At 41.0% G+C, this 19,588-nt stretch overlaps 1 protein-coding gene across 1 annotated transcript in view; it reads right to left on the reverse strand.

The window, feature by feature from the left end:
* The window catches only part of LOC140928239 (uncharacterized), a 240,002-nt gene that overhangs the window by 28,917 nt on the left and 191,497 nt on the right, over positions 1-19,588 (reverse strand). The gene's annotated exons all lie outside the window — the stretch shown is intronic.

The raw sequence follows: 19,588 nt of genomic DNA on the forward strand, positions 1-19,588 counted from the left end.
GAAAGGAGAAATCACTGGCATGATAGCTGCATGTAATGGTAATTTTATCAATCCAGGTCGCGCCGTGTTCGCTCGAGAACACTGTGACAACCTCATTTGGCGCGCTTCTCAATACTTCCAAAACATGTTGTAATCGGTAAGTAGACTTAAGCACTTAGTATCGCCAAGCCATTCGAATCAGTGTATACCCAATTCTTTGTCTGAAGATTCTCGAAAACACATATACTAAGTAAATCTGGATGGAAGAGGAAATTGTCTCCCTAAACGCAGCCAGATTATATTTTGAAGGATGGCGGCACAATTCAACGCGTCTTCCAGGTCAGCCCTAATTTATAGTTCGTAAGAGTATAAATAAAATTGCGACCTCCCTATTTTCGCTTAAGCTTTTTTTGATAAAACTTCAGTAGAAACAAAACAACGCAGACATGACATTCCGGCTGCATGAGACACAATCGGCTGAAGGAAATATCTGTTTACAAGTCGGGTAAATTATCCATTCTTGCGCACCGCAAAATCAGCTAAAATCAGTCGCTGGAAACCTGGCATATCATTAAGCCTGAGCGCTTCTAAGAATAACACGTTTAGAACTTCGACGCGTAGAAAAAAAGGCAGTTGTTCTATATCCTTTCTGGTTCATCCAGGTAAAATTCCTGGCATACTATTATGCCTGAGCGCTTCTAGGATATATAACACGTTTAGTATTTCAACCCGTAGCCGTAAAAAACAATTAGGAAGTTGTTCTATATCCTTTCTGGTTCATCCAGGTAGAAGTCCTGGCATATTATTATGCCTGAGCGCTTCTAGGATATATAACACGTTTAGCATTTCGAACCGTAGCCGTAAAAAAAAAAAAAACTAGGCAGTTGTTCTATATCCTTTCTGGTTCATCCAGGTAGAAGTCCTGGCATATTATTATGCCTGAGCGCTTCTAGGATATATAACACGTTTAGTATTTCTACCCGTAGCCGTAAAAAACAATTAGGAAGTTGTTCTATATCCTTTCTGGTTCATCCAGGTAGAAGTCCTGGCATGATATAATTATGCCTGAGCGCTTCTAGGATATATAACACGTTTAGCATTTCGAACCGTAGCCGTAAAAAAAAAAAAAAAATAGGCAGTTGTTCTATATCCTTTCTGGTTCATCCAGGTAGAAGTCCTGGCATATTATTATGCTTGAGCGCTTCTAGGATATATAACACGTTTAGTATTTCGACCCGTAGCCGTAAAAAACAATTAGGCAGTTGTTCTATATCCTTTCTGGTTCATCCAGGTAGAAGTCCTGGCATATTATTATGCCTGAGCGCTTCTGGGATATATAGTAGCAGTTTGACCCGTAGAAAAAACAAACTCAGCCGTTCATTTTGTAGGAGATATTTAAGCGTTTTTGTCTGTGTTAGCAATGTGATCGACTTTATACGCAAACCTTAATAATATGTTTTTTTCTTTGACGGCACACTGTTCTCACCGTTGTCGCTCTTGTCACTGTTGTAGCTGTTGTCACCATTGTCAATCTTGTCGCCGTTGTCCATGTTGTCACCGTTGTCCCTGTTATCTCTGTTGTCAATGCTGTCGCTGCTGTCACTGTAGTCGATGTTGTCACCGTTGTCACTGTTGTCACTGTCATCACCGTTGTCGATGTTGTCACTATTGTCACTGTTGTCGCTGTTGCCCTGTTGTAACTGTTGTTGATGTTGTAACCGTTGTCATTGTTGTCACTGTTGTCATTGTTGTCGCTGTTCTCGCTGTTGTCACCGTTGCCACTGTTATCACTGTTGTCGCTGTTGTCACCGTTGTCGATGTTGTCACCGTGGTCACTGTTGGCACTGTTGTAGATGTTGTCACCATTGTCATTGTTGTCACTGTTGTCGCTGTTGTCAATGTTGTCACTCTTGTCGACATTGTCTCCATTGTCACTGTTGTCACTCTTGTCACTCTTGTCGATGTTTTTCATTTGTATCATTGATACAAATACGCCGATCTAGAGATCCTGTGTTAAATTCTATATTTTAATTCTTTATCACTACGATGTTACAGAATTTCAACTAAAACCGAAGAAACATCCAACACGCTTCTCTGGTCTTCACAACGCTAGCAACCGAGCACGCACGACATTGTGGGATGTCTAATACGTATACTTCTGGTTGACTTACACAACCTAAACATTCGGTTTAATACACCACATCCCTCCTTTGTCTCTTCTTAGAGCATAATGTCCAAAATGAAACGAGTACGAAGAGTTAAATACTGGATAAAGAAATTATGTTCACTTCCATAACATGATTAACAGGGTAAAGCTGCAAGACGCTCAGCCACTAACAAAGTCCAGTCATGCCTTTGACAGTTCACAATCATCAAATCGTTTAGGAAGTCTAATAGTTCGAGTTGGTCTCGGGCTCGTTTGAAGCACAGTTGAACTTGGGTAAACTGTGTGCTGCACTGAAATTGGGCTTTCAATTAGCTAGCTAGTGATTCGCTGGCTAGTAATTGGCTGAAGTGGTGTCACTGATTCAAATGGGTTAGCAATTGGCTGAAGTGGTAGCATTAATTCTGAAGTTCCATTCTCCTGGTACTTCTTAACAAACGACACATTCCGTTTTATTTCCACACCATCATTCTTACTTAATGTGACTTCTCGTCTATTTCTGTCTATGACTTCACAAGCGCTGGGGTCGTAGTTTGGAGGCAGTTTGTTTTTTTTGGTGTTTGTCAATAATCACTGATCTCCAACTTTCAATTGACCCTCAACTGCATGTTTCCTTGTGTCCACGTAATCTTTCTGTGCCAGCTTTCTTAACCAGTCCCAGTCTTCAGGGCGGAAAAACGTAATGAGCATGCGTGAACTTTTTTGCCCAGATCCCCTGGCCGGGTTTGAAAAAATGGCGGGATTTCAAATATTTTATTGCCTAAAAATATAGTGTTTCTACTCATAACCTGGAAAGAACAGGCAATTTGTCTTCAAAAGTTGCAAGCTGTGGTTATAACCTTGTCGTCACTTAATTTTCTTGAAGAATAGCTCATAGTAAAACGGAATTTAACGACATTAATTTCCTTGCGTTGTACTGGAAATATGCATGCGTAGGTCCGATTTTTTTCAAGATGCATTCGCAAAATGTGTTCATATAAGGAAGTTCCTGGATATATAAGGTCCGGAGCTCCACTGTGGACACAAAAACAACATATCTTTGGACAGTGATTTGCCCAAAAAAATTAACGCTTGCCCACAATGTGTTTGAAGTCGCTGAACTTTGTCGCACTCGAGCTTATATTTTAAGACCCTCGCTCGATCGGACACTCGTAGTTTCGCAGATCACTAAAATATAAACAAAATCCTCAATGTAGAAGTTATTGCGTTGATATGTGGGCAGAAAAAAGGTCAATCTTTATCTAGTAAAATCTTCCCAAAAATTCGGTTTCAAAGCGACTATCGTTTTTTAAACTTGCTCAGTTTCGCGGAGATATATTTTGCTTTGTGTTGTCAAGTTGAACACGCATAACATTTGTCAAAAACAAAGCGTAAGTAGGATTTCCTTCAAACAAAGTTAAAGTTACATTATTTCAAACACTTCTTGCTAACAATGAAGAAATGAATTTTCTGTGCGAAAACAACCTACCTAAAGATCTTAAAAGCAAAAGATCAGTTGCAACTTGGCAGCCAAGCCATGATTCACCATTTAGCTATTTTCAATAAGCTTAACTGGTCCATGCGAGGGTCTTCGTTTAAGCAAATTAAACTCCGCCGATCATTAGAAAATACAGAAAATTGCACATAAGGGTTTGTTTTGCTCGCCTCAGTCAAATCCAGCTGCAGCAATTGTTTACGGGAAAAGAGTCAATTGTTTTGAAGTCACTGCCGGCAGTTGTCGTTCTCTACTTTACAGCGAGCGAAAAGGACAATTTGCGTACAGAAAGTTATTCTTATAAAGAACAGAAACTTTCACAGTGCACTGGAAAACAAAGTATGTAATGAAAAATGAAAAAAACTCTGACTATTATTACTTGAGCAATAGAAAAATGATCTTGACTAAGCTTGCTGGCCTTCTTTTTCCGAGAAAATTTAATAAGCGCACAAGTTTGTTCACTCTGATGCGTTATAATAAACAGCAATATGGTTCTTTGACTGAAGACAAAGATAAAGCTGGTTCTGCAAAGGTAATAAATCTGGGCATGTAAAAAAAGTAACCGTAACTACTAATAACAGAATACAAGCGGGTGTTAATTCAATCTGGCGAAATCAACTCATAAATTAATCGGATGCACAATCAGAAAAAATACTCGCCTCTTTAGAAATGTTCAAAACCTTTTATTCCACCTCAGACTGACGGAATGATCCGTTTCTCCTTTAACATTGGTTGTTCTGAATCCAAAGTAATTTTCAAGCGACGAAAAAAACCCAAACATGTCAAATAAAAATGCTTTACAGGGAGCAAACGTTCGCACCTCGAGCATTTCACTCAGAACTCCAGCAACAAACAAACACAGTCAACACACAGAAAAAAGCCCGCCTTGAGCCTGCGATAAGGGATGCGCAGAAGCTTGCGCAGAACGTTTTTCCGCCCTGAAGTCCCAGTCAGGCATTTCTTCATTGGTGATGGTCCCTCACGTCTCCACTCTGGCAAATTCGACCGCACTTTTCTCCCGCACATTAAGAACAATAGTGTTACACCAGTTGTCATTTGAGGACTTGACCTGTGCAGAGTTACAAATTTGTGAGGCTCTTGTCGCAAAATCTTTTCCTTCAATTCGGGCTCCACCATCAGATGTTCCATTGCTCCACCATCAGATGTTCTACTGTTCCTCCATCAGATAATTCACTGTTCCACCATTACATGTTCCACTGTTCCACCATCTAATGTTCTACGGTTTCACCATCACATGTTCCACTGTTCCACTATAAGATGTTCCACTGTTCCTCCATCTCTGTTTGTTCCACCATCATATAATCTCCTGCCTCACCATCAGATATTCTACTGTTCCATCATCTTTGTTCCACTGTTCCACCATCAGATGTTCCACTGTTCAACCATCAGATATTCTACTGTTGCAACATCAGATGTTCCACTGTTCCACCATCAGATGTTCCACTGTTCCACCATCAGATGTTCCAACGTTCCACCATCTCTTTTCCGCTGTTCCACCATAAGATATTCTACTGTTCCATCATCAGATGTTCCACTGTTCCACTGTTCCACCATCAGATATTCTACTGTTGCACCGTTGCACCGTTCCATCATCAGCTGTTCCACTCTTCCACCAACGGAAGTTCTATAGTTCCAACACCTAAGTGGCACTGCTCCACAATCACATGTTCCACTGTTCCATCATCTCTATTCAATTCTTAAATTATCAAATGTTCCACTGTTCCACAATCAGATGTTTCCCTGTTCCACCATCGCTGTTCCACTTTCCACCATGACATGTTCCACTATTCCACCATCATATGTTCCACTGTTCGCCATAAGATGATCTACTGTTCCACATTCTCTGCCCTACTGTTCCACCATTAGATGTTTTACTGTTCCAGCATCTCTGTTCCACTGTTCCACTATCAGATGTTCTACTGTTCCACCATCAGATGTTCCACCGTTCCTCCATCAGATGTTCCACTGATCCACCATCAGAGGTGCTACTGTTCCATCATGATTGTTCCACTGTTCCATCATCACATGTTCCACTGTTCCAGCAACAGATGTTCTACTCTTCAAATATCAGATGTTCCACTGTTCCACCATCTTTGTTCCGCTGTTCCACCACCTCAGATGTACTGTTCCACCATCAGACGATCCGCTGTTCTACCATCTCTGTTCCTCTGTTTCTCACTCAGATGTTTTACTCTTCCACCACTTTTGTTCTACTGTACCACCATCAGATGTTCCATTCTTCCACCGTCAGACGTTCCACTGTTCCACCATCACATGTTTCACTCTTCAACCATCTCTGTTCCCTTGTTCCATCATCAGATGTTCCACTGTTCCAGTATCATATGTTCCACCATTCTACCAACTCTGTTCCACTTTTCCGACATTAGATGTTCAACTGTTCAACCATCTTTGTTCGACTGTTCCACCAACAGATGTTCTATTGTTCCACCATGAGACGATGCACTGTTCCACCATCAGATTTTTCTCTGTTCCACCATCTGATGTTTTCCTGTTCCACCATGATTGTTCTACTGTTCCATCATCAGATCTTTCACTCTTCAACCAACAGAAGTTCTACAGTTCCACCACATAAGTTGCATTGTTCCACGATCACATGTTCCACTGTTCCATCATCTCTGTTCCAGTGTTCCATTATCAAATGCTGCACTGTTCCACAACCAGGTGTTCCACTGTTCCACCATCTCTGTTCCACTGTTCTACTATTACATGTTTTACTGTTCCACCATGAGATGCTCCACTGTTCCACCATCAGATGATCTACTGTTCCACATTGTCTGTTCCACTGTTCCACCATCTCTGTTCCACTGCACCACTATCAAATATTCTACTGTTCCACCATCAGATGTCCCATTGTTCCACTGCCAGATGTTCCACTGTTCGACCATCAGAGGTTGTACTGTTCCACCATGATTGTTCCACTGTTCCATCATCGGACGTTCCACTGTTCCAGCATCAGATGGTCTACTCTTCCACCATCGAATGTTCTGCTGTTCCACCATCTTTGTTCCACTGTTCCACTATCAGATGTTTCACCGTTCCACCATCAGATGTTCTACAGTTCCACCATCAGGTGTTCTAATGTTCCACCGTTTCACCACCTCTGTTACGCTGTTCCACCATCAGATGTTCTACTGTTCCACCATCAGAAGTTCCACTGTTCCACCATCTCTGTTCCACTGCTCTAACTTCATATCTTCCAATGTTCCACCATCAGATGATCCACTGTTCCACCATCAGATGTTCCACTCTTCCACCATCAGATGATCTACTGTTCCACATTATCTGTTCCCCTGTTCCACCATCATATGTTCCACTGTTCCACCGTCAGATGTTCCACTGTTCCACCATCAGATGTTCCACTGTTTCACCACCTCTGTTCCACTGTACCACCATCAAATATTCTACTCTTCCACCGTCAGATGTTCCACTGTTCGACCATCAGAGGTTCTACTGTTCCACCATGATTGTTCCACTGTTCCACCATCAGATGTTTCAGCGTTCCACCATCAGGTGCTCTAATGTTCCACCATCTGTGTTCCACTCTTTCACCACTTCTGTTACGCTGTTCCACCATTAGATGTTCAACTGTTCCACCATGAGATGCTCCACTGTTCCACCATCAGATGATCTACTGTTCCACATTGTCTGTTCCACTGTTCCACCATCTCTGTTCCACTGTGCCACCATCAAATATTTTACTGTTCCACCATCAGATGTTCCACTGTTCCACCATCATATGTTCCACTATTCCACCATCAGATGTTCCACTGTTCCACCATCAGATGATCTACTGTTCCACATTATCTGTTCCACTCTTCCACCATCATATGTTCCACCGTCAGATGTTCCACTGTTCCACAATCAGATGTTCTACTGATCCACCATCAGATGTTCAACTATTCCATCATCAGATGTTCCACTGTTCCACCATCTATGTTCCACTGTTCTAACATCAAATCTTCCACTGTTCAACCATGAGATGTTTCACTGTTCCACCATCAGATGATCTACTGTTCCACATTGTCTGTTCCACTGTTCCACCATCATATGTTCCACTGTTCCACTACCAGATGTTCCACTGTTCCACCATCAGATGTTGCACTGTTCCACATTGTCTGTTCCACTCTTCCACCACCATATGTTCCACTGTTCCACTATCAGATGTTCCACTGTTCCACCATCAGATTATCTACTGTTCCACATTATCTGTTCCACTGTTCCACGGCTAGATGTCGCACTGTTCCACCAACAGATGTTCCACTGTTCCACCATCAGATTATCTACTGTTCCACATTGTCTTTTTCACTGTTCCACGGCTACATGTTGCACTGTTCCGCCAACAGATGTTCCACTGTTCCACCATCATATGTTCCACTGTTTCACCATCAGATGATCTACTGTTCCACATTGTCTGTTCCACTGTTCCACCATCTCTGTTCCACTGTACCACTATCAAATATTCTACTCTTCCACCATCAGATGTTCTATTGTTCCACCGTTAGATTTTCCATTTTTCCACCGTCATATGTTCCACTGTTCGACCATCAGAGGTTCTACTGTTCCACCATGATTGTTCTACTCTTCCACCATCAGATGTTCTACTTTTTTACCATCGTTGTTCCACTGTTCCACTATTAGATGTTTCACCGTGCCACCATTAGATGTTCTACTGTCCCACCATCAGGTGTTCTAATGTTCCACCATCTATGTTCCACTGTTTCACCACCTCTGTTACGCTGTTCCACCATCAGATGTTCCACTGTTCCACCATCAGATGTTGCATTATTCCACCATCACATGTTTCACTCTTTAACCATCTCTGTTCCTTTGTTCCATCATCAGATGTTACACTGTTCCAGCATCATATGTTCCACTATTGCACCATCTCTGTTCGACTGTTCCGACATTAGATGTTGAACTGTTCAACCATCTGTGTTCCACTGTTCCACCATCAGATGTTACATTGTTCCACCATCAGATGTTCCACTTTTCCACCATCAGATGCTTCTGTTCCACCATCTGATGTTCTACTGTGCTAATATGATTGTTCCACTCTTCCATCATCAGATCTTTCACTCTTCCACCAACGGAAGTGCTTCAGTTCCACCACCTAAGTTGCACTGTTCCACCATCACATGTTCCACTGTTCCATCATCTCTTTTCCACTGTTCCATTATCAAATGTTGCACTGTTCCACAACCAGATCTTCCACTGTTCCACCATCTCTATTCCACTGTTCCACTATCACACGTTCGACTGTTGGACCATCATATGTTCCACTGTTCCACCACTAGATGTTCTGCTATTCCACAATCTGTCCTCCACTGTTCCACCATCATATCTTCCACTGTTCCACCATGAAATGTTCCACTGTTCCACCATCATATCTTCCACTTTTCCACCATCAAATTTTCTACTGTCCTACCATCAGATGTTCCACTGTTCCACCATGAGATTTTCTACGTTTCCACCACCAGGTGTTCTAAAGTTCCACCATCTGTGTTCCAGTGTTTCACCATTTCTGTTACGCTGTTCCTTCATCAGATGGTCCACTGTTCCACCATCTCTTTTGCACTGTTCTACCATCAGATATTCTACCTTTCCACCATCAGATGTTTCACCAGTCCACCTTCTCAGAGGGGGTTTTTACTTTAAGGGGTCTTACAAACAGTGGTTCTTACAGCCAGGGGTTCTTGCAACCAGGGGTTCTTATTACAAGGGTTCTTACAATCAGGGGTTCTTTCATCCAGGGGTTTTACAACCAGCGGTTCGTACATCCAGGGATCTTACAACCAGGGGTTTATACCTCTAGGGGTCTTGCAACCAGCGGTTCTTACATCGAGGCTGTCTTACAACCAGAGATTCTAACAACCAGGGGTCTTACAACCAAGGGTTCTTACAACCAGGGGTTCTTTCATCCAGGGGTCTTACAGGCAGGGGTCTTAGAACTAGAGGTTCTTTCAACCATGGTTTCTTAGAACTTGGGGTCTTACAGCCAGGTGTTCTTACATCCAGGGGTCTTACAAGCAGAGGTTCTTACAACCTGGTGTCTTACAACCAGGGGTTTTAATATGCAGGCCTGTTTCAACCAGGGGTTGTTACAACCAGAGGTGTTACAACCAGAGGTTCTTATACCTAGGGGGTTCCTACAGCCAGGGGGTCTTAGAACTAGGGCTCCTTCATCTAGGGGTTCTTATCAACCAGGGGTCTCACAACCAGAGCTTCTTGTGTGTCCACAAGGACACAGAATGGAACTTTGACAAAATCATTAATATTTACGTAAGAGAGCATCTAAGAAGAATGAAGCTGTTAAGTCTTCTTGGAGGTGACAGAGATAGTAAAATTCTACTCATGCTCAGTGCAAAGTGACTTTAAGCTTTAATAGTAAAAATAGAATCAAGTAACAATCAAGGCGACATCATACACAAACTTGAGGGCTGAAAAACTGACAAACTATAAACACTATACATCTTGGTCCCTCTTCTGCTTGCTTCTTTCGTCCAAAATACGATCATAAGTTTGTTACATAATGCCTTCGCTTTCTAATAATAGCACAAAGAAACATTGGAAACGTTTTTGGAGAATAATTACTATTAGTTTTAAAATATTAATTACACACCTAGCCGGATGTTTGAAAACGTTACCGACAAATGGACCTTTTGAGTGCAACATTTTTTTTTCTCCAAAGTAGGCAATATAAAATCTAAGAGTGCAACCATTGCTTTTTTTCCTTTTCCTCCTATCTTTCTCTTCGCTCGTTCTTTTTCTCCTTTCCTTTTCCTTCAATTTGTTAGTGTGATTTTGGAGCTTACCGGGCCCGAGAATCCTACCCTTTGACGTCTTTTCACCGAAATGACGGCAAATTTCGATACGTTGGTTTTCGAAAAATCGGCCAAATAAAAAAATAAAAAGTTTCTCCATGGCTTTAGCCTTTAAAAAGGGGTTTGTGCCAACGAACTCAGTTTCAAATCAGATGGTCGCGACAAATGTTAACTTATTTTTTTCTTCTTTCAATTGTCATTTTTGGTTTGTTATGTTTTGTTTCCTTTTGTATTTTTGGAGAAGTGAGATGCACCTCTATCTTGGAGTAAACGTATGTCTTCTCAATTGAATCTTAGCCAAAAACCACAGAGAGGGAAGAAAACGTAATGATGTTTTTTCTCGTGGTTGGTGGGTTATATTCACCGGTTAAAAAGAACAACCTAGGAGAATCCAGGAGCTGATTAGTAATCTGCTCCTGGAAAAACGATATTTTAGGCATTTTTTTGTATCGCCAAATTGAACACGCCACGGTTGTTTTTGATGCAGATATGCAAGTAACATTGTTACTCTTTCATTTAGCAAAGCACAACTATTGACATTATTTTAACAAAATTCTCTCTTTTCTGCCATTCAAAATTGAGGACGTTTTGACATCCTCACGCGACAAGCTTAAAATACAGTTGACCAAACGTATCAGTGGTATTCAATCAGGCGGAATCGTCTATTTGAACATTTAATTAACCGGGCTTTGAGGGGGCTCGACCCAGTATAGCGAATAGATTATCTATTCGTTATTGTTTTCTCCCATTCTACATCATTGCCATCTTTCGGAAAGATTTCAGACGGCATTCCAACCAAACGCGGTAAATTCTCGCGTCCTGCATGGTCTATTTGATGTTGTGCTAAACTCGAGACAATGGGAAGTTCCAGAGCAAAAACTTAGCCAGATAGTGACATTGCTTGAATATTTACTCACTTTTGCGCCCATGTTAGACAACTTTAGAAGTTTTCAGTCGACACGAAATTCGGGGACTAAATAGTACACTAAAACAAATCTATCCACGAATGTTGTTTTAATCGGTTTTTTTGTGAAAGTAGCGTTAGAAATTACTAAAGACCTCGGCATTGTGTTTTACCCTGATTCATACGTTAACACGAGTTTCGAAATCGCGCAAGTGTACTTGCGTTCAGCGGCTTCTATAGTGCACAAGGGTCATTTGCAAAACGAATGAGTGATAAAACCTTTTTGGAAACATCCAAAAAGTAGCAAATTTGTATGCATTAAGCCCTGTCTTCAGTGCATGCATAATTTATACCCTTTGTATAGCAATTCCAAAATATCTTGAAATGCTTATATAGATTTTTGTGAAACTTCGCACGGCAGAAAACATTTATCCAAGAATACGTAGCGTAAAGCATTTCAAAATAAAATGACGAGCAGGGCTGAAATTCGATTTAGAGCTAAAACCATTGTGACGTCATTGCCACGTGACATTTATTCCGAACTCCATAATAAAGTTAAGTCTAACTGTAATCCATGTGTCATAATCGTTTTACAGTATAGATCGATTTGTTTAAGTAAAAGAGATTCAAAAAGGGAGGGTCTGCCTATTAAAATAATGGATCCAGCCATATTAAGTTCTAAATGAATAACCAAGAGGTACTCCCGTGACCGATAAATTCAAGCTGTATGGGTCGTTTTATTCGCTCCGGGGAGAATACTCAACAAAGTTCATACAGGGAGGCTCCGCCCCGAGATCCAACCCCTCACCTTTTTATATACCATTTTTATATACCAAGAAAAAGTACACATTTCGTTTACCTTCCATCAACAAATGGTACCCCTTTCACATACCTACTTAAGAACATTGCATACCTTTTAACTACAGTAAATGTACTGTTCCCACCCAACCCTTCCATATACTTCAACTAGTGAAATCCCTACCCTTTAATATGAAGCACGAAAAAGCTATCCCTCTCGGGAGGAGCCTCTCCGTATAGGCCCTTATAGAGAGTACCCCCAGACATTCGCTCTAGCTTTGCACCAGGAGTCAGAAAGGTCCTTTATTCTCTCTTGATCAAGAGTTAGAACTTGAACTTTATGCCGTAAGGACGAAGGTTAAGCTTAAATCCACTGCTACAAACCCAACCACATTTCTCATCAACAGATGTAGCAGCAACAATGTAGTAGTCCAATTTTGTAGTGCAGTAGTGAGACCAATTGAGGTTTTCCAGTCGCGGAATGCTCGCGAGAGATTACAAGAAATTTAGAATCTGACCGCTACGAAAACTTCACCTGCAGGGGATGAGTCCCACAATAAAGAGACGGTCATGTTTGTCGTAAAATTATAATCAGACCTCAAATGGAAGCCAATCTGAGCGTGGCTCAGTGTTTATTTGTCCCCTAATTTCAAGAAGGTCCTGTAAATGCTCACAAGCGACATGGCCTTGAGAAAGCAACATAGGACAGTGGAAATGGCGACAAACGACACAAAGATGGGTTCAAACTGCGAAAGTGACAGAGAAAAGCGCAAATACAATAGCAAAATATCAACAGCGACATGGATTTCTCCTCAATACCCTAACCGACAGGTTTCGAAATTTAGACTATACTTAACCCCCCTACCCCTCCCCCCCCCCCCCGCCGCAAAGAGGGCCTCAGTTTGAAGGCATTTCATATTTTATATCGATAATTCTTTACGCACAACCTTAAGCGATACTTTTATAGGCAAAAATATCAACTTTCTGTCCTAAACATCCTTAGATGAGACCAAAAGAAATACGATTTCTACTCCTAAGCGAGACGACAAGCATCTCCCTCGTTTCCGCACGGGAGTCATTTTATCGGGAAACTATCTCTCAAAAGCAAAAAAATCCCCTGAAAGGAAATTCCAGAACAACAACCTCCGGAAGTCCGATATAAACAGACGTTGTGTTTATATGACCACACTCAATTTGGGGTGAATGTTGACGATATGTTCCGAAAGGAAGTGTTTTGGCCGTGCTGTATGAGATTTAACACTCATCAGTCAAGCCGAGTAGAACTATTACAAAACATATCCGCTTTTGAACGAAAAAAGGGGGAAAAACTGAAAACTATGAAGTTTGAAGAGTATGCAAAGAAAACGCAATCGAGAAGTAAATTATCGGTATAACATTATATTCCGGATGGGAAATTCCCACCGCGTGACCTTTCAATTAAATGCGAATTAAGAAACACAATATGGCACATAATACTTGGTTTGTTTTGCGGCCTTTCAGGGGCATGACGAAACTTCAGTGAGGTTATGTTGTAAAGACATTGCATTCAACAGGCGAGTTCGCAGGTTCCAACTCTGTAGTTCTGTATTCAGTCACTATTTTTTTTTCATTGTAAAATAAGGACGTAACTTCAAACTACATCTATGATCCAAATACCTAAAAGGAAAGTTGGTGTTGTGATTTTGTAGCTTCAGGCTTTTATGTCAACATTTAAGGTAAATCGTCGGTATTCGGGTAGCATAATAACGTTTAGCAAAAGAGTAATTTCCAAATCATTCTGGTTTTGGTAGTCGCAGCTTTATATGCGACTTCTCAGCTGGGAGCATTCCTTAAAGATCTATATTACGTGCCAGTGGGTGCAGAGAACCTCGACATTAAATCTGGTGCACCTTAAGGGTCCTGAAGATCATTTCCTGCCTTTAGGGCATCAACGCTTAGGGATGCCCACGGATGATAGGATAGGATAGGATAGGATAGGATAGCTGCTTTATTATTAACAGAGCGCCTACAGACAGACGTGTTTACAACGATCACAAAGATTTTAGTGCAATAATTACAGAGGTGTACATTTAAGTCTTTCACAATTAAAGGTTTAACTGAGGTTAAGAAACACCTCTTCAAGCTTATTTAAGAAACACAGAAACAAGTTCGAAAGACAGAAATAATTACTTCCCTTGGTGGATGTATTCAGCTGTGGAATGGGTAAATAAGCGTTTCCTGTTAACGAAGTTCTTTTGTTTAAACCTGAAGTTAGTTCTCACTTTCGCTTCCAAACTTGAATCACTTTCAGATTTTCTTATCTCATTAAAATCTTGTCAGTGGGGCCGTGCGACCTAACACCTTTTTAGTCCTTTGTTCTCAGTTGGGCTATTTTCAGCAAAAATTCACTTACTTTCTTACTTTCAAACTAAAATTTTTTTCAACAGAATCTTAGGAAAATTTGCTTTCTTTCAAACCATGGTTTTACCTTCTTGTATAGGAATTTGGCTAAAGAGATATTTTCAGTTTGGCAAATTTTTTCCACACGCGGCTGAATTCAACTTAATTTAGTATCTTTTGTTCTATCAGTTCTACCACCTCCTAACACCTATTTTTACGCATAAGAATACTATTGACCTTTCTTAGAAACTACTTAACTTAGTAGTTTAGTATAAATACAACCACTTTGTGAGCTTAAAAAGCTTGAAAAATCTTGGAACTTAGAAGAACTAAGAAGTTCAGGAATAAACCGTTGTTCGACTCAACTTCCTGTGTACCTCGAAACTCTCAAAATCGGTACCCTTAACAGGTTGATGGTTAATTTTTAGGCTGTCTGACGGCTGAATGTTGACTCCGGTATTGAGACCCTCTTATCAGCTTTTGAACAACTAGACACAGTCACACCACTCACTGAGGCGTTTTTCTTTTTATAACCAAACTGCGCCGCAGCTCCTCTTGCGCAGAAAATTCCGCAATAATGTTTTTTTTTCTTCAGGACAGGTCTAGCTAAGAACGGTAATGCGCTCCTGTAATTGAATAGTTCTCATTTCAAGACTTGCAAAATTTATAGGACCTTACAGTAGCTTTTGTGGGTAACCTGTGCTAAAGGCAGCGTGGAAAGGAAAATCGTATACGTTGGTGTTAAAGTCCACAGTAAGAAATACCCCTCCTCATCGGCTCACCGCTGATTTCCTCTCGGTATATGACTATAGTAGATGAGGGAAACTGAAAAAAATTACTTAGAAAGACAGAAAGTCAGAAACCTTTGATCTAGCCTGAGAAAACAGCCGACATTTCGCAACGCCACCACTGGTTTTCTTAGGCTAGTGGCGGGGGGGGGGGGAAGGGGGGAAGGGGAGCACAGGCTACCTACGATCAAACATTTCTCCTTTTCATTATCTTTCTTGAAAAGTAAAGTGGAGGAAAAACCGCTTTCGATCCTTCCCGCGGGTTATTCGGAGGACATCTCAGGCTTGATGGAAGTATCGCGAGAATTTGCAAGGAATCCGTTATACCTCTCCCGATTATGGGGCAACAGCAGCGAATTAGCCACTGCCCCTTGGGCATGTATGACACGATCATCCACCGGTTTTGCAATGTATGGTGTCCCACAAGTAGTTTCGGCTCTCTTGCTAATGCTTCCGGCTGAAATCAAAAGTGTTTCTGTCGCGTCGAGGAAGTATACCACATTCTTCGTTCGTTGAAGTTGGTTTTGATCCGCTTTATTGAAGATTTCCTGCATTGTAAGGTAAGATCTTTTTTTTTAGATAGCTTAACTGTGTAAGGTAAATTTACAATCTTGCCTAACACACAAAATTACTAGCACGCAACAGACGCAATGATGCATGCCATCAGTGATTCAGGCACGTAGGCGTTCTTTCCTCGTTGATCTGACTCGTGCATGCATCTAAAGAAGAAAACCACTAAGAAAAACATGTCTCTACTCGGCAAGATCATTCAGTGGGAGAGTAGTAGTCTCCCTTAGTCTATCAAAGCGAAAAGTTTGGATAATTAATACATTGTTCGAGGTTGCTAATTACATACGCGTAATTTGAGCTGAACGTCTGGGCCATTTGATTTTACTACAGTTAACGCACTCCACCTTCCAGCCCAGAGGGAATGCCAAAAAAACACTCTTGGACTGAAACCTTTATTTTCGTAGTTTTATTATGGTACATTTAATAACTGTGGCAATTAGAACTATTTTGGGATTAATTAGTGAGTCATTAATGGCTTCCCGCTTGAGGTAATCCAAGGAATTTAAAGCCCGATTTGCATGACAAATTCTTATGGCACCCCTTTACATAGCCTGAAAAAAAAGTCTACATTTCATTACGCCACAGGCGGCCCAGACGTAGTATGTGTCACTAAATGAATATATTAATATTCACATGGACAAATTAATGCGATGAGTCGTCGAAACTCCCATGAACTAAAATAGTCCAAAAGCCAAAATATAACAAAACAAAGCTAAGATACCTTCAACTGAACGTATCCTTGTCTTTCCTGGCCGGTTTAAGTGGCATTTTGTTGAGTTTTGCATTTGTAGGTACTATCTACTAAAGAAGAATTAAAGGCTGGCTACAAAACAAACGGACCATCTCCACACGCCTTCACACGAAGCGCTATAAATTCGAGAATAATCGACGAATCCGCTCCAAATTGCCATTGGCTAATCTGCAGGTAACGTGTGCTCCTGCTTTTTGCTCGCTGGCTCCACAAAACCCATCGCAACTGCACAATATTTGCTCGCTCATCAACAACCACTGTTGACCTTTATGCTTCGATATGACCGCAAACTACCAGGTATAATACACGACGTGAATATTCAAGCTTAGCGGCCGCATTCGCGCAACAATGCAGCACTTGCTATGGAAGGGATGGTACTATTGCTTCTAGGTCAATCGACACTGACCGAAGGTTCGCTGCGTTAGTTTTGACCAGAAAACAAAAGGCGATCACGCGACCGTCCGTATGGTTTCAACGGGCGACCCTGGTTTTCAAGTTCGAATTCTTCTAACGTTCGCTGTCACAGCTGCTCTCACATTGTTCGTCCAGCCGCTTGCATTGGTTCTTGACTCTACTAGACCTATTTTCTTAGATTAATTAAATAAACAGTTCTTTCCAGAACAACGTCTTACTCCACAATATGTTGTCCAAACTGGTGAAGGAGGACGAGAATTTTCCGCCCAGGAAAAAGGCAAAATCTGTCCTCGGCTATGCAGCTGAATAAAAGATACAGCTGAAGATATCGTAAAGTAAAATTTATGTGCGTGATATCATTTTTTATTATTATTATTATTCTCAAAACTCAGCGGCACCCAACGATGATTTCCCCCTAAATGCACTGAAAACACATTTAAGGCTGTCCAGAGTACTTTCGATCTAAAAATGCATTCTAAACAGCGCTTACAGAAATTTAGTCAGGGGGGCTAAAAGCGAAGCTAATGATTTATAGTTTGCTCATACTAAATATAAAATATATCGTGTAATGCTAAGCGGAGAAGGCAACGAGACAGGGGCACCCAACGACTGTTTCCTCAAATACTTTGAAAACACTTTTGTAGCTATTCATAAAGTATTTTTAGCTCTATAGAAATGCATTCTAAGTGGCGCTAGAAAATTTGTATCTCAGCGTTCGGTCATTCTAGAGGAACTTGAGTCTTTTCGAAATTACGAGGAATTCAGAATTATTTTCCCGAAAATTTTAGATGCAATTTAACGTATTACGAAGGAGATAATTTTTCAGATTCCTTCTTTCATCACATTTTTGAATCCGAGAATTTTAGGATTCCTTTTTACTCTCTACGAAAAATAGCCTAACCCGGTGAGTGAAATGTGAAAAATTAAACGTTGGATGCCCTTGACCAGAACTGTGAAAAACAACAATAGGTCTAATTGCAGCGCACTTTCTAGTACATTTCCTTGCCGTTGATTTGCATGACTGCAACGTGAAACCTCCAGAAAACGTCCTGGTTTTCCCTTTTTATGGAGGAAATGTGGTACATGTTGTTGTTCACTTTTTCCACTGCCGCTCATTTTTTTTAGCTCCGCTATAAAATTCGTACCTGTTCGGTGATCCTAGGGCAAATTGGATCTTTTAAAAATTACAAGGGCTTCAATACTATTTTCCCGATTGATTGACCTAGAAGCTATAGTACCATCCCTCCCATAGCAAGTGCTGCATTGTTGCGCGAACGCGGTCGCTTAGCTTGAATATTCACGTCGCGTATTATACCTGGTAGTTTGCGGTCATATCGAAGTGTAAAGGTCAACAGTGGTTGTTGATGAGCGAGCAATTATTGAGCAATTGCGATGGGTTTTGTGGAGCCAGCGAGCAAAAAGCAGGAGCACACGTTACCTGCAGATTAGCCAATGGCAATTTGGAGCGGATTCGTCGATTATTCTCGAATTTATAGCACTTCGTGTGAAGGCGTGTGGAGATGGTCCGTTTGTTTTGTAGCCAGCCTTTAATTCTTCTTTAGTAGATAGTACCTACAAATGCAAAACTCAACAAAATGCCACTTAAACCGGCGAGGAAAGACAATGATACGTTCAGTTGAAGGTATCTTAGCTTTGTTTTGTTATATTTTGGCTTTTGGACTATTTTAGTTCATGGGAGTTTCGACGACTCATCGCATTAATTTGTCCATGTGACTATTAATATATTCATTCAGTGACACATACTACGCCTGGGCCGCCTGTGATTACGCCACCAGTGGTTTACTCTCTAAATGAAGTCTGAGAAACAAGTGCAGAAATTTCATACTGATGACGATTCATCATGCATCACCACAGGTAGCCCATGCTCGAAATATGAGCATTGGCAAACATCGGCATTGCTGCGTAACATTCGAAATATAAGGATTTATATGGGAAAAAACCTATCATTTCTGTAACCTACGAAAATGAAAGGATTTCAATAAAAAACAGCTTTCCTTACTTACAATGTGTATTACGAAGAGAGAATGAGCTAAGAGAGCGAATCCTTGTGCCCCATGATAATTTTTTTTTAAATCTATTTAAAGTTCGCGCGCGCGCTGCGAAGGTTATTTTTGTCTGTTGTTTCCGTGACCCGCGCGGTCTACTTTCACGTGAACGTGACATGTTTCGCCGCCAAACATTTGAAGTTTGACAGCCATTATAGTAATTAGCGCCAGGAGCTGATACTAATCGCCTCCTGTTGTTGACATGTTTTTGATCAGCGCTTTCCTCTCATTTTCATTTACAAAGGGATTGCAGTATCGGATTTAAAATTTCACTTTGAGCTTAAAAATTGAGATTTTCTAACGGCTGGTAGCCTCATTTAAAGTAACGAATATTGAATTCTGACACAGAGTGAAAGCCAGAGGCAAAGGTTATCACGCGCGAAACTCGAAACCTTTAATAAGTGGCTGGCTTCAATTGTTTACGCAAATGTGCAAGAT

The sequence above is a fragment of the Porites lutea genome, chromosome 2, assembly GCF_958299795.1.
Source record: "Porites lutea chromosome 2, jaPorLute2.1, whole genome shotgun sequence".
Taxonomy (NCBI): Eukaryota; Metazoa; Cnidaria; class Anthozoa; order Scleractinia; family Poritidae; genus Porites; species Porites lutea.